Genomic DNA, 14948 nt, shown 5'->3' on the forward strand with positions numbered 1-14948 from the left:
ATTAGATGTTTTATCCCTTAACCTCAGAACCTAAAACCTAAGAATCGTAGGTTTCAATCCTCTAGATAGATGAAACCTACATGGACGTTTATGTGATCAATATCTCGCTTGCGCAGCAGCTGTATTTATGCTTTATTTAACAGCTTTAAATGGTTTCACTGAACATCTGAACACTAGAACATCTCTAAAAAGTCCTAGAGTGTAGGGCTGAGCTTTAAACTTTTCCACGTACAGTATCTTCTTAGATAAAACTCTGGCATTCTCTCAGATCCAATCATTCCAATCTGTTCTAGGAGGCCAACACTGTTTCGAAAAAAGTCTCTTCCTTTGGAATGCTAAATGAGAAATTCACACGCACTGGATACGTGAACCAGTGTGGTCCCGATGCGTAATGACTTTAGTAGAACTGGCTCTCCTCGGAATGCGTAATGAGTGTGGTTTTGCTCTGTGTTAGCAGGCTAATTAGCCCAGCGTTTTGACTCTTTGTAACAGGTTCGCTCTCCAGTTTCATGGCTGCCCACTGAACTCTGGCTAACAAGGTTTGGCTTCATTTGACATGTGTTTCCAAACTATGTGCATTTAAAGTCTTTGTGAAGCGCGGAGGAAGTGGAAGAAGAAGAAGAAGAAGCCCAGAGAAGGGCCAAAGGCTGAGAGAGAAACTTTTCAGCGCAGATTAGCGTAATGATGTTAGAGGTCATTAGAAGACGTGCAAAACTTGCTTTTCGGAAGGAAGTATTCTCAGGCGTTTCTTTTTTCTATTCTTTTTTACTGTTTTTCTTTTTTTTATAGAACTTAAAATCAGCTTAATTAGTTAATATCAGTAAATTACTATTGGCTTGTTTATAGTGGGGCTGAATGCAGCACCCAGGGTGGTGATTTACAAAGCCAGCACAGCACGTACTTCAGCATTATGCTTTATTGTAAATAACGGCTTATAATGACTTAATGAATATTCTTAATCGCTTATTAATGACTATGATAAAGAAAAGGTGCATGAGAGAGAGAGAGATAGAAAGAAAGTGAGTGAGAGAGACAGAGGGAGAGAGAGAGAAACAGAGGAAGAGAGAGAGAGAAAGTAAGAGAGAACGAGAGTGTGAGGGAGGGATAGGGAGAAAGAAAGAGAAAAAGAAAGTGTGAGAGAGAATGTTGGAGAGACAGAAAGAGAGAGAGAGAGATAAAGAAAAGAAGAGAGAGTGAGAGAGAGAAAGAGAGAAAGAATGGGAGAGTGAGTGAGAGTGAAAGAAAGAGAAGGGGAGATTAAGAAAGAGAAAGTAAGAGTGAGAGACAGACAGGACGAGAGAGATAGAGAGAGAAAGAGAGAGAGAGAGAGAAAAGGAAGAGAGACAGAGAGAGAGAGAGAATGGAAAAGAGCGAGTGTTAGAGAGAAAATGTGAGACAAAAGAGAGTGAGAATGCGAATAAGAGAAAGGGAGAGTGAGAGTCAGAAAGAGAGAAATAGACAGAGAAAAAAGGAGAGAGAGAGAGAGAAAGAGAGGAGGAGAGAAACAGAAAAGATAGAGTGAGAGAGAAAAGGAAGAGAGAGAGAGTGTGAGAGAGAGAGGGGGGGGGGGGTTGAGAGAGATAAGACCTATACTATAGTCATCAATAATCCATAATTTAAAAGAGATAATGTTCAAAACTCTATCTATACTCTATACTCTATCTATAATATCTAACAATTTATGTTTTTTTGTGTGTGTGTGTGGTCTACTGCTACTGTGAAACACTGTTATTTCAGTGATTTTAAGAGTGGCATGATTGTTGGTGTCAGAAGGGCTGGCTTAACTATAATGTACACATCCACTGAGCAGCAGATTTACAGATGGAAATGCCTTGTTATTCTCAGACGGAGATTAACTAGAATTGTTGGATCTAACAAAAAGGATACAGTAACTGGAAACCAAAACCAAATGTACAACTGTGAAACACACAATAAGATGGGCTTAGGATGGGCTATACACCAGCAGAAGACCATGTTGTCTTTAACACTAGAGGCCCTATCTTACCTCCCGCGCAAGGCTCATCAGGATGCTTATTGCTACCTTTTTTGTCGATTTTTAGTTTACTACAAAATTTAAACACACTAGATGTCCCTTGTACCGTGACAAAGTTTCTTGATGAACAGACCAATAGTTCAAAATACTTCAAAATGACCTGAAATTAACTCTTTTTTACATTGACTTCCATTGAAAGTTTAGAAGGGTTTTAAAAGAGTTTCAAAGTTTTAAAAGTTGTTTTGTTCTCTCTCCTGTAAATTTGCTGTTTTGGAGATACTTGTTTTTCATTGGACAGTGACAATTTCCTTTGATGGAAAGTGCAGAAGCGCTGAAAGTGAGTGAAAGAAAGTGTGAGAGAAAGAGAGAAAGTTGGAGAGACAGAAAGAGAGAGAAAGAGTGTGAAAGAGAGAGTAAGAGAAAGAGAAAGGGACAGTAAGAGAGAGAGAGATAAAGAAAGAAAAAGAGAATGAGAGAGAGAAAGGGAGAGAGAAATTGAGTGGAAGAGAGAGTGAGAGAAAGAAAGAAAAAGGGAGATAGAGAAAGGGAGAGGAAGAGACAGAATGAGAGAGAAAGGAAGAGAGAGATAGAGAGAGAAAAGGAAGAGAGAAAGAGAGAGAGAGAGAGAGAATGGAAGAGAGCGAGTTAGAGAGAGAGAAAAAAATGAGAGACAAAAGAGAGTGAGAACGCGAATGAGAGAAAGAGAAATTTAGTTAAAAATACTTCAAAAAGACTTGAAATAAACTCTTTTTACATTGACTTCCATTGAAAGTTCCATTGAAAGGTTTTTTTTGTTCTCTCTCCTGTAAATTTGCTGTTTTGGAGATACTTGTTTTTCATTGGACAGCGACGATTTCCTTTGATGAGAAGTGCAGAAGCGCTGCACTGTTAAAATTGCAATCTGCCAAAGTCAGAGCGCAAAACATACCAATGATTAAACAAAATAATTAGTACACACCTTTAGCATGTTTCGAGCCACGCAAGGCATACCTTTCCTGACGTTACGATAGCAAAGATGCATTGACGCCCAAAATCAAGCTGCACAGTGCTTGAGGCACGCCTATAAATCGCTTAAATAAAGTGCCTAAAACTCAATGCACCAAAAGTATCGTATAAAATGTAAGAAACACATCGATCGTGTTTGAGTGATACTATGGAAAAGACACTCTAGGTTTGCTAAAGAAATTTTATGAAAATGTGATTTGGATAAAGGCTTAAATAACTTTCATATGCAGCATAAATACCTCTATGCTGTTTATAAGCCAGACTCTGTTTACTTACTCTACTCTCTCTCTCTCTCTCTCTCTCTCTTGCTCTCTCCATCTACTCTAATGCTCTGGGGGCTATTGCAGCCACAGTTAAGATGATGTTCTAAAGCTTGAAGGATGGCACTCTGAATATTCATGCTGGTTATCTGGACCAGGGCGCTGGCAGCCCTCTCCAGGGCATTTATTTGATTTATGTGCTTATGTGCATATGTATATGTTTGTGTGTATGTGTGTGTGCGTGTGTGCTGACTCATGGCCTATGACTAACAAGACCTGCCTACTTAGCATTTAAAGAGTAGTGTGTGACTTTGCGAAATTCGTACGCTACATTTTTTAGTTCATTCACAGCCAGTGAGTCAGCTTTCGCCTTACGATAAAAGCGGCTGCCGTGCAGGTCCTGATCTCAGATCAGCACGGGCGCTCTGCATAGAGCAATTCAGAAACGAGGTCAGCGTGACCCTGTAGTCCATGAAGCTGATGAACGGTATCTTGCCCACGGGATCATTTGTCAGTTTATTCTTGCAAATATGATTCAGCTCGAGCCCTTCAAACGTATCGAATAATAAGACTCTATCATGACAGGAACAGTTCATGACTAACGAAAAACAGTAAGTAATTCAGCCTGTAATTTTCTTAGAGGACATCTGAGAAAACATGTACATGGTCGTTCCAAGCAAAAATAAAATCACAGAGGACCCCCCCCATTAAAAAAAACAAAAAAAATTACCTCAGGACCCCCTGAGAAACGAATCCCGTCCGGAAACAGTACTTTTGTGTGATGTGTTGCATGCACTTGTTTCCTTGGCTCAAGCCTAGACAGTATCAAACAGAAACACTTTTTTTTACCTGCGGGGGGTGTTGGGGGGAGGGCAGACTGTGTGTGTGGGAAGGTTCTGGTTCTGAGGTATCCTCATAAAAACAAATTAATGAATTAGAGGTAATTTCCTGTACTCTGGTGCATTTTAATAGGGTGTTAGCCACCTAATTGTACCTACAAAAGTGACAATTCAATTATTATTGAACTCTCAGACACGCAGATGTATATCAAGGTATACTTTATTAAAAAAAAAAAGTATTAGACAAAGCAAAGGGGTGGTCAGACAAAGCAAGGTCAATACCAAGGATGATAAACAGTCCAGAGGTCAATCATGGCAAGGCATTATCAGAGGGTGAACAAAAATTAATGTTGGTAATCCAAAAACAAGGTCAAAACGACAATGGAAAAATGCGTTGTACAAGGATAAACCATCAATACTAGAACTCAGGTGATCTACTTCCTGGAAGTGTCATGTGCTGTGTCATGTGATCGGGATTGGGCGCAATGTCGGTGTGTGGTGCATCCTGGGCAATGTAGTTCAGAGGCTGCAGACGCCAGGCAGAGCTAAGCTTGCTGGTAATATGAATACCAAATCTCAGTGAAACATTCACTTGCCAGCTAACTTCACTAAGTTTTCCACAAAAAAAAACTTTCCTGTGTGAAAATGTTTTACTTACTTTCTGCAACTTTGTAAAGAATTGTCCATTGTGTTTCTGGGGAGAAGGCAAATATTGCAAACAACTGATCATCAACCAAGAATACCCTACTGTTACATATTTTCCTTAGTAAATAAGGCAAAGCTTGCTCCCCATAATTCATTATTTACTTAAACATTCAATTACGTGTCCTAGGATTAAAAGTATTAGGTTTTAGGAAATAAACTAGACATTATGGGATGGTAATGAGGTTAGGGACACAGCTTTCATGTTGGGAAAGGATTCACTTGGCTCCGAGAGGCTCAAAGTCCAAGAGGTGTGAATGAAGGTCCCATAGAGGCTGTTTAATTTGGTTATTCAAGAAGATAGCAAGATAGAGAAGCATCAAAATAAACCACAATGCCCCACTTTTGTGAGATTTGGCCACTCCTCCTTCTCGCTATGCACAACAAAACTCCCTGGGTGTTCAGCACCTTGGACAGCGTGGTGAGTTTGGGAGGGCTTGTATTCACTATTACTGTGGCTGGTTATGTTGGACTCACACTGCAGGACTTTTAGAGGCATCAGATCTTTGTTTCTTTTTACTTTTTACACTACAAAACTTAGTCATTAAGTCACAAGTCATTGTGGCTTTTAGACTTTGAGACTGACCAGCAACACACATGGTTACTTTAAAAAAGTAATCTGATTATTGATTACCCCCTTAAAAATGAATGTAGTTACTTTATGAATTACTTGATTTTAAGTTACTTTTAAGTTACTGCTGCCTCAACATAAGTAAAAGTTTTGCCAAAACTCACTTTACTGGAAGATTGCTCTACCTTTGGGGCTTGTTCTTGTTAAGTGTGCCGCTGCATCTCCAAACATTTCTTTCAAACTTCACGTTGTGTTTTTGAAGCTAGTTATCACTTTATCGCAGCACAGAGTAAACAACCAACCTGGATATTGTCTGATACAAACTCAGAATAGTGTCTGTATTTCCAGCTAAAACACATCTCTCTCTTCCCTTCAGTGTTTGTGTCTCTGTATGGAGTTACATGTATGTCGCATAGGCCAGATGTCAATCCCTGAGATGGGGAGTAATGTGATTACTGGATTGGAAATAGTAACGTGTTAGATCACTTGTTACTAAAAAAAGAATGGTTAGATTCTTTCATTCTTACAGATTAAAATAACCCATTAGTAAGCTGATCACAATTTACACAATCTTTCACCAGGAGGAACCAACTGGGAGCCAGAATGCTCTCCAAAACCTGATTTGTGTTGCCACGCCCAAGACTCATTTATTTTTTAGAAAGATACGCAAGTGATGCAAGCGGTTTGTGTGACAACCTACTGTGCTCTTATTGGCTGTAACAGTCACCTTCAGGTCCAGATATAAAACCTGCCAGACATTTGTCATGAGCTTGCAAGGCATTGGCGTTGACTTGGCAAGCTCTGAGATTGTGTCTTTTGCCCTTTCACACATAGCGACTGAGTGAGTGACTGAGTAATTTGTCTCCAATCCAAGTCTTGTTCTTCTAAAACCTTTAAAATCTTCTAAAATCAAGCCTAAAATTGTGTAGGTTTCATCTACTGCCACACCGTCTGCTTACTCCTGGAGACCAGCTCAAACTACACTTCCCAAAATCCCTTAAGGGAACACCTGACATCACATTCAATCACTTTTCAATCTCAGGTTAATAATCACCTTATGTCATATTGTTTGTTTTCCATTGTGAACTTTCTTTTGTGTCTCCTTCACGATTCTCTATATATGACCTGTTTGTTTGGTTAACTTTGCCAAGTATTGCCACAGCCTTGTATACCAACTTTGTTTTTGGCTTTTGGCCTTTGACTCTTTCTTTTCTGGCTCTGTTTCTGAACTTGGTCTTGTGCTTTTGATTCTGGTTATTCTGGATGCCTGTTTCGACCCTTAGTTTTGGCCCTTGCCCTTGTCTTTTGGCCGAGCTTTTGAGTAATGTTCTTAATATAAAAGCTTCCATGTTAAATTTGAATCAAATCGTAATCCTTAACCTTGCAGTAACCTTGCAAAAACATAACTGCGCTTGTGAATACTTAAGTGCATTTTTATATTGAGGTAATGGCTCTTGTTTCTGGCTGTTTCCAGCCTCAGGGGTGTCTTAAGACTCTGGCTCATTAACGCTACCCTGGGATATATTTTCTGATTGAACAAATAGAAAATATAAAGTCTCTCAGGAAGAGAGCCTATGTAAATATAGCATAGAATGTTTATAGGAAAAAAATATTGTCGGAAACAATTAGGACTACACTGAAAAAAATGTGGAGTAGGATTTACTTAAAAAAACCTTGTACACGTTTTACACACAGAAATACTAAGTAAATTTAACATAGCATTTTTTGAAGTAAAATTTACTTGCATCTCCTTACAGTTTTTATTAGTAATACCAAAGTAAAATTTACTACTGAAAGCAAGTATTTTTTACTTAGTTATATTTTGATTAAAAATTACTAGTAAAAACCTTGTACACGTTTTACACACAGAAATACTAAGTAAATTTAACATAGCATTTTTTTAAGTAAAATTTACTTGCATCTCCTTACAGTTTTTATTAGTAATACCAAAGTAATATTTACCACTGAAAGCAAGTATTTTTTTACTTAGTTACATTTTGATTAAAATTTCTGGTAAAAAACTAGTACACATATTACACTAAAAACTCCAAGTATTTTGTTAATAATGGGCACTGCTTAAAACACCTCCCTGAAAAATGAAGACACACAATATCCACAAAATATAATTTTATTTTTAAACACAAAACACACAGAAAAATTATGGGCATTTTGTAAGAGTACTGCTTAACTGGTTAACTGCTTAACAAATGTCCACTTGACCTGTCTTAGTTTTATCTTCTATCCCAATTTAGCTTAGCTCTTGCTCTATACAATTAAGAGAAGTAATCCAGAAACAATTGATCACAGAATGATATAAAATGAACTCAAACATCTCACGAGACAATATTCAACCACATATGAGGAACACTGCTTTCTTCAGACCAGAGATTCAGAATCATTTTTTGGGTCAATTTATGTCAAAGAATCTGCTCGTGTGTGCGCTGGCCAAGGGCATAGTTACTGAGGCAAGTAGCTAATGCTAGTGAGGGCCATATACTACACAGTAAGCTCGGCTAGCCTCGTGGTAACTGAGGCAAGCAGTTAATGCTAGTGAGGGCCATATACTACACAGTAAGCTCGGCTAGCCTCGTGGTAACTGAGCCAAGTAGCTAATTCTAGTGAGGGCCATAGACTACACAGTAAGCTCGGCTAGCCTCGTGGTAACTGAGGCAAGCAGTTAATGCTAGTGAGGGCCATATACTACACAGTAAGCTCGGCTAGCCTCGTGGTAACTGGGGCAAGCAGTTAATGCTAGTGAGGGCCATATACTACACAGTAAGCTCGGCTAGCCTCGTGGTAACTGAGGCAAGCAGTTAATGCTAGTGAGGGCCATATACTACACAGTAAGCTCGGCTAGCCTCGTGGTAACTGAGGCAAGCAGTTAATGCTAGTGAGGGCCATATACTACACAGTAAGCTCGGCTAGCCTCGTTGTAACTGAGCCAAGTAGCTAATGCTAGTGAGGGCCATATACTAGCTCGGCTAGCCTCGTGGTAACTGAGCCAAGTAGCTAATTCTAGTGAGGGCCATAGACTACACAGTAAGCTCGGCTAGCCTCGTGGTAACTGAGGCAAGCAGTTAATGCTAGTGAGGGCCATAGACTACACAGTAAGCTCGGCTAGCCTCGTGGTAACTGAGGAGTTAGCAAATGCTAACGGGAGTCATATAATACACAGTAAACATGGCTAGCCTCATGGTAACTGAGAGGAGGTAGCTAATGCTAGCGGGAGAATAGACTAGGGCACTTTGTCATAAAGCTGGGGGGTTAGCTAAATGCTATCCGGAGAAATTAGCAAACAATAGCGGTGGCCAGGCGCCGAGTTAATTAGCCGCGGTAGCTAACGCTAACACGATACCGGGGCGGCTCATATTACACACAACACACTTATACCCATATCAACACTCTTATACCCATATCACATTATACACTCCAACATTTACTTATTTCCCACCTGGATAAAAGGATGAAGAAAGACGCGTTCAGCAATCATCTGACAGGCAGTACCTGTTATCCCAGAGCCACACTCTAGCGCCCCGCATTAAGTTGGGGCGTGTCTAACGTCTGACGTCACACGAGCGTTCTTTTGGCAACATTTTACTTGAATTTCTTTAGTTAATGTAATGATGACAACATTTCAGTAATTTTTACTACAGTTACTACAGTTAAATTTACTGAATGTATTTAACTAAATGGGAAGACACACAATTACGCAGAAACTCCAAGTATTACACTGAATTATACATTACATTTTTGAGTAATTCTCAGAATTGATGTTTTCATGTAGAAATTACTTTAATTGTCCTTGTTGTATTTACAAAGTCAAAAAATCATTTTTTACAGTGTATACTATTTTTAAACATCTCTTGCAGCTCAGACCAGTGAGGAGTTGCTTGGCAGAGTTCACAGAGTTTGCTTACTAAGTTCATAGAGTTTAAAGAGTTCTTTCTTTAAATGCATTGAACCCATATGGTCCATTTTTAAACCCATATTCACCCACAGTGCAGTCTATGGACTCTATAGGCAAACACTGTGAACTTTCCACAGATTCAATAGATCACACTGGGTTCTTTCAATGTCACTTAGTGTTTCCATCAATGTCTATATCTGTGGAGTCCAAAGAGTTCTTGTAACTCCACAGAAGATTCAGAGAATCCATAGAATTGTTTCTCAGAGTCCATGGTCTATAGGGCTGAGTTCCTGATTCATAGGGTCCACAGATTTGGACTTGTAGGCATGCATTTATATTTTATGGTCTATTTTTGTCCATTGTCTATGGAGTCCAAAAAGTTCCTGTAACTCCACAGTAGATTCAGAAAATCCATGGAATTGTCACCCAGAGTCAACGGTCTATACGGTTGACTTCCTGATCCATAGGGTCCACAGATTTGGACTTGTAGGCCTGCAGTTATATTTTATAGGCCATTTCCAGCCAATAACTTTGAGGTCCAAAGAGTTCCTGTAACTCCACAGAACATTTAGAGAATCCATAGAATTATTTCCCTACATCCACAGTCTATAGGGTTGACTTCCTTATCCATAGGGTCCACAAATTTGAACTTGAAAGCCTGCATTTATGTTTTGTGGGCTATTTCCATTCAATATCTTTGGGTCCAAAGAGTTTCTATAACTCCACAGATTCACATTATCCATAGATTTGTTTCCTTGAGTCCACAGTCTATATTATTGAGTTCCTTATCCATAGGGTCCACAAATTTGAACATAAGCCTGCATTTATGTTTTATAGGCTATTTCCAGCCAATATCTTTGGTGTCCAAAGAGTTCTTGTATCTCCACAGATTCACAGAATCCATAGAAGAGTCCATGATGTACATGGTTAGGTTCCTGATCCATAGGGTTCACAGATTTTCCATCAAATATCCATTGATTCCAAAAAGTTCCTGTAACTCCACAGATTTACAGAACCCATAGAATTGGTTACCTGAGTCCACTGTCTAAAGGGTTGAGTTCCTGATCTATAGGGTCCACAGATTTGGTCCAAAGCGTTCCTATAATCCCACAGATTCACAGAATTCATAGAATTGTTTCCAAAACCAAAACCATTGAGTCCATGGTCCATAGAGATGGTCCACACTGTTGGTAGATTTGGTGCATGGATTGATAATGTCCATAGAATTGTTGCTGGGCTTGTTTGATTGGCAAACTGACCTTAAATCAGAATTTAAAAACTCCTATTCCTGTGGAACTTGCACATCCCTCCAAGTATTAACAAATCCAGAGCCAAGTATCTTCAGCTTCCTTTTGTTTTAGAACATTTCTTCTTTGTGCTTCTGCCCAAGCTGTCTACCTGGCTTGATTAGTTCTGACACTGCATACAAGGCTAATGTGCGCTGGGAGGGAGCTTCATTGTTGGCCTGATTATTCCAATCAATCAGTCAGAGCAAGTGGACAGTAAAGGCTTTGACCCACATCTCCAGAAGGATCTGCTTGGGCTAACTGGTGAACAGCTCCCTTCCCTCTTCCGCTTTGTCTTCCTATCCATCACTCCTTTGTTCTCCGGGATGTGGCTAGAGGGACGATACAGTCGGGGTCACAAGGGTTATTGGGATGTATTAATGCAAGATCTCCGAATCTCCATCCTCATTTGCATGTGTGTGTGTGTGTGTGTCAGCTGCGAGGGTTGCATCAGATTGCTAGACTGTGCTAATACTCAGGCCTGGAGATGTGGCTGGCTATGGCATAGCATCTTTGACTTAAAGGCGATCAAGGTGATCTTGCAACATATCATATTTTGAACCCTACCTCATGATATCATAAATGATGTCTTATAACAAGCCATTCATCTTGCTATTTACTAATGACTGGGCCATTTCCACCAATCGATCATCCAACATCCTGACCTGACTAATGATCTTGTTTCTGAAAGCATTCAAATCCTTACAGCAATGCTCCAAAATCTAGTACAAAAGTCTTTTCTGGACAGCAGAGAGCGTAACTCCTGGCAAATGTAGACATAAACTCTACATAAAAAGTATAAGATTCAGGGTTATACAAATACAGTGTTGCCCTTGTTTCCAAACAGATGCAAAGAATAGGGTAATGAATATACTAAACACCCCCCCCCCCCCCCCCCACTGCATGAATTGGCAGCAAGGGCGTAGGAGCGGGCTTGATATTGGGGGGGACACATTTGCCAATATGAACCCAAGCCCACCCAATAGTTTCCTAGAACAACATTTGTGGAAATTACTTTTAATTAAAAGTAAATTATTATTATAAGGTGATTTTACAACCTAAACATGTTACTCCACATTACAGCTACTGTTGTTAGAAAAATTATGCAAGCAATGTCTGAATTATGTACATATGACAAAAATTTTCAGTTATCACCTAATATTTAAAATAATATAACAGATTATTATTATTGTTATTATTATTATTATTATTATTATTATTATTATTATTATTATTATTATTATGCATTGGCATGTCAATTCTGTTGTATATTTACATTTTCTCCTGCACTTTTATTTTTTTCTACTGAGAGCTCTTCTTAAGATGGTGTCCTTTTATGTAAAAGAATGTAACTTTAGTTTCATAGAGACTTTTATAAACGTCAGGATATGTGGTCTTACTGTGAAATACAAATGAACAGAAGTCAGGTTAAAGCAGTGTTTCTCAACCCAGTTCTTATATATTCTACTGCATATTAACACTGTTCTGCATATTCTAGAGCTTCCTCTGGTGGATATACATGATTAATTTAGGCTCCATAGGGGGCTAAAGGATTTTAACAGGTAAACTCAGTAAATGACTGTTTATTAGCTGATCAGGTGGAAAACACTAGTTTAGGGCAGTGATCGGGGTTAAGTAACTGCTTTAAACTACCAACTTAAAGTACTGTACGAAATTCTGGCAATCATCTACATCCAGCTTCTAAAATTAAAGTGATTAGCTGATCAGGTACAGGGAAACATTACATATATATTTTATTTTTTTCCTTTAACCCTGACTCCCAATCTAGCTAATTCCAAAGATAAGCTTACACACTAACACAGCTGCAGTTTATTAATCACAGTGGGTTTAAACTGTGTGCTGATTCAGAGACGTGTATTTTTAACCAGCTATCAGAAACATATCATCACAGTTGAAGTGGTTAGCCTATCGTTACCTTTCTTTTAGAAAAATCTCCGTATATCCAGATCTGCTTTAAAATCAGCTGAAGCTGCTGCGTCCGGATCCCGCTGCTAAATCTCACAGCGAGGGGGCGGGGCTTCCCCAACAGCAAACTGCCTCTGCTCCGCGCGCCGCAAAACCAGCAAGCTGATTGGCTGTTTCTACTGAGAGGCGTGACTTAATACCTGAACCGGCTCCGTGATTGGTCCGGTCTGTCTCCTCATTAATAGTACAGCTGACCTGAGCGAACTGATATCATTTTTGGGGGGGACAAATCCACCTGTTTCTAATATTGGGTGGGACATGTCCCACCCATCCCCCCCGGTTCCTACGCCTATGATTGGCAGTGTGCTGTGCATCAGTCATTACAGCACACAATATTACAGCATTTCTACGACTCCTCTGTGTGGTATCAGCAATGAAGGCTTGATGGCATTGCATTACATCCAATTTTGTTTTTCGTGTCATTGTTATGAATAAATATTTGTGCATTTCCACTTCAGTCTCTTGCGTCTACAGTTGACTCTAGTGGAAAATCCAGCTGGTCTCAGATAGTCTTAGGTGGTCTTTGACGGTCAAGGTTGGAAAGCTAGCTGGTTAAAAAAACTCTTAACTAGCTAAGCCTACGTTGCATTTCATAATGTTTGGTCATATTGGTCATATTGGTCTACTAGCTTGGGGACACTGATATTTATGGTCAACCAGCTTGGTTATGCTGGCTTTTCTGTTTGTTTAACTTGGTCATGTTGGTCCACCATCTTGAACTTACTGGTCATGTTGGTTAACCAGCTTGTTGATGCTGGCCCTTTTTGGTTGACCAGCTTGTTCATGCAGGTCAACCAGTTTGGTAATGCTAGTCTTCTTGTTCACCAGCTTGGCCATGCTGGTCCACCTTCTTGTTTTTGCTAATCAACAAGCTTGGACATACTGTTGGTCAACCAGCTTGGTGATGCTGGTCTTTCTGATCAACCAATATGATCATAATCTTTATACTGGTTGACCATTCTTGGGATGGCTGATCATGCTGTTTAACCAGCTTTGATTTACTGGTCATTTTGATCCACCAGGGTGGTTTTCCTTTACATTCTGGCTTGGTAATGCTGGTCTTTCTGGTTGACCAGCTTAGTAATGTTGGATTTTCTGTACATTGAGCTTGGTTGTGCTGGTCGACCATCTTGGTTTTGCTATTGGTTGACAGTTCCTGGGTTTACTGGTCATGCTGTTCAACCAGCTTGGATTTACTGATCAGGTTGGTCAACCAATGTGGTCTTTCTGGCCATGTGATTTAACAGATTGGATTTGCTCTGCGTTCTGGCCAACTAGCTTGATCATGCTGGTATTTTTGGTTGTTTAGCTTGGTCATTCAGGTCTTTTTGGTTGAACAGCTTGGTGATGCTGGCTTTTCTGATCATTCAGCTTTGTCCATGCTGGTCCACAGTCTTGGTTTTGCTTGTCATGCTTCTTAACCAGTGAATTGAATTTACTGGTCATTTGGGTCAACCATCTTGGTGATTTTGGCCTTTTCAGGTTGATCACCTTTGTCTTACCTATTAACAATGATGGTTTGCAGGTAATGTTGTCCAACCACTTGTATTTCGCTTGGTGATGTTGGTTTGCTGGTAGACCAGCGGGTCAACTAGTGTGTTCACGATGGTCTTGTAGCTCAGTCAACATGCTTAAGCTTAATCATACTTACTGTCTTGATATCTTAATAAACTTGATCAAGCTTGTATGAGACCAGCTAAACCAGTCTAACTAAAACTAAAACAAATCCTATGCTGTTCAAGAGGAAAGTTCATTCAACCAGATTAACCAAATTGGCCAAGTTAGCTGGTTGGAGGAATATATGTTTTTCACATATATTGTGTCTCCATGATAGGAATGTACCAGTTGGACCCTTACAACTCAAAATGTAGCATTAGCTTTCCATGAACTCTCATTTTCTCCACTCTCCCTGGTTCATGTTCTTCCGTCTACAGGCTATTGCCAGGCCATTTTCCATCAAAACACACACTGTCTATGAACTCACTGAACGTCTGATAATAGAGAAAGTGAGACAGAATGAGAGCAAGAGAGCTAGAGTTTCAATTAGAGATAGAGAGAGAGAGAGAAGTCAGTGAAGTCAAAAGTAGGATATAGTAGTGTGTTTCTTCCTATGCTCCATTAACTTCTAATAGGATGGATTTGTCTCTGGTCAGTCCACAGTGTAAAGTCTAGGCTTGATAAATGAATGGGAGCAAATGCGAGCCTTTGCTTCCGGATGAGAACCTCTAGTAGAGTCCCTCTGAAACCAGAGCAGCAGAGGTCAGTCCAGTGCTCTGCATCTGATGGACAGATGCTTGGCAGAGTGACCCAGGGACAATCTAGTTTTGTTCATTGCTCTGTGATCCGTTTGAAGCTTTTTGGATTACACATCTCCCCTGTTTTTACAAACTGAAAGCCAA

The 14948-nt window shown here is 39.7% G+C and overlaps 1 protein-coding gene across 2 annotated transcripts in view; it reads left to right on the forward strand.

The window, feature by feature from the left end:
- LOC103044531 (acid-sensing ion channel 2) overlaps nucleotides 1–14948 on the forward strand; it is a 317128-nt gene that overhangs the window by 219422 nt on the left and 82758 nt on the right. The gene's annotated exons all lie outside the window — the stretch shown is intronic.

Source organism: Astyanax mexicanus, chromosome 19 (genome assembly GCF_023375975.1).
Source record: "Astyanax mexicanus isolate ESR-SI-001 chromosome 19, AstMex3_surface, whole genome shotgun sequence".
In the NCBI taxonomy this organism is placed as follows: domain Eukaryota; kingdom Metazoa; phylum Chordata; class Actinopteri; order Characiformes; family Acestrorhamphidae; genus Astyanax; species Astyanax mexicanus.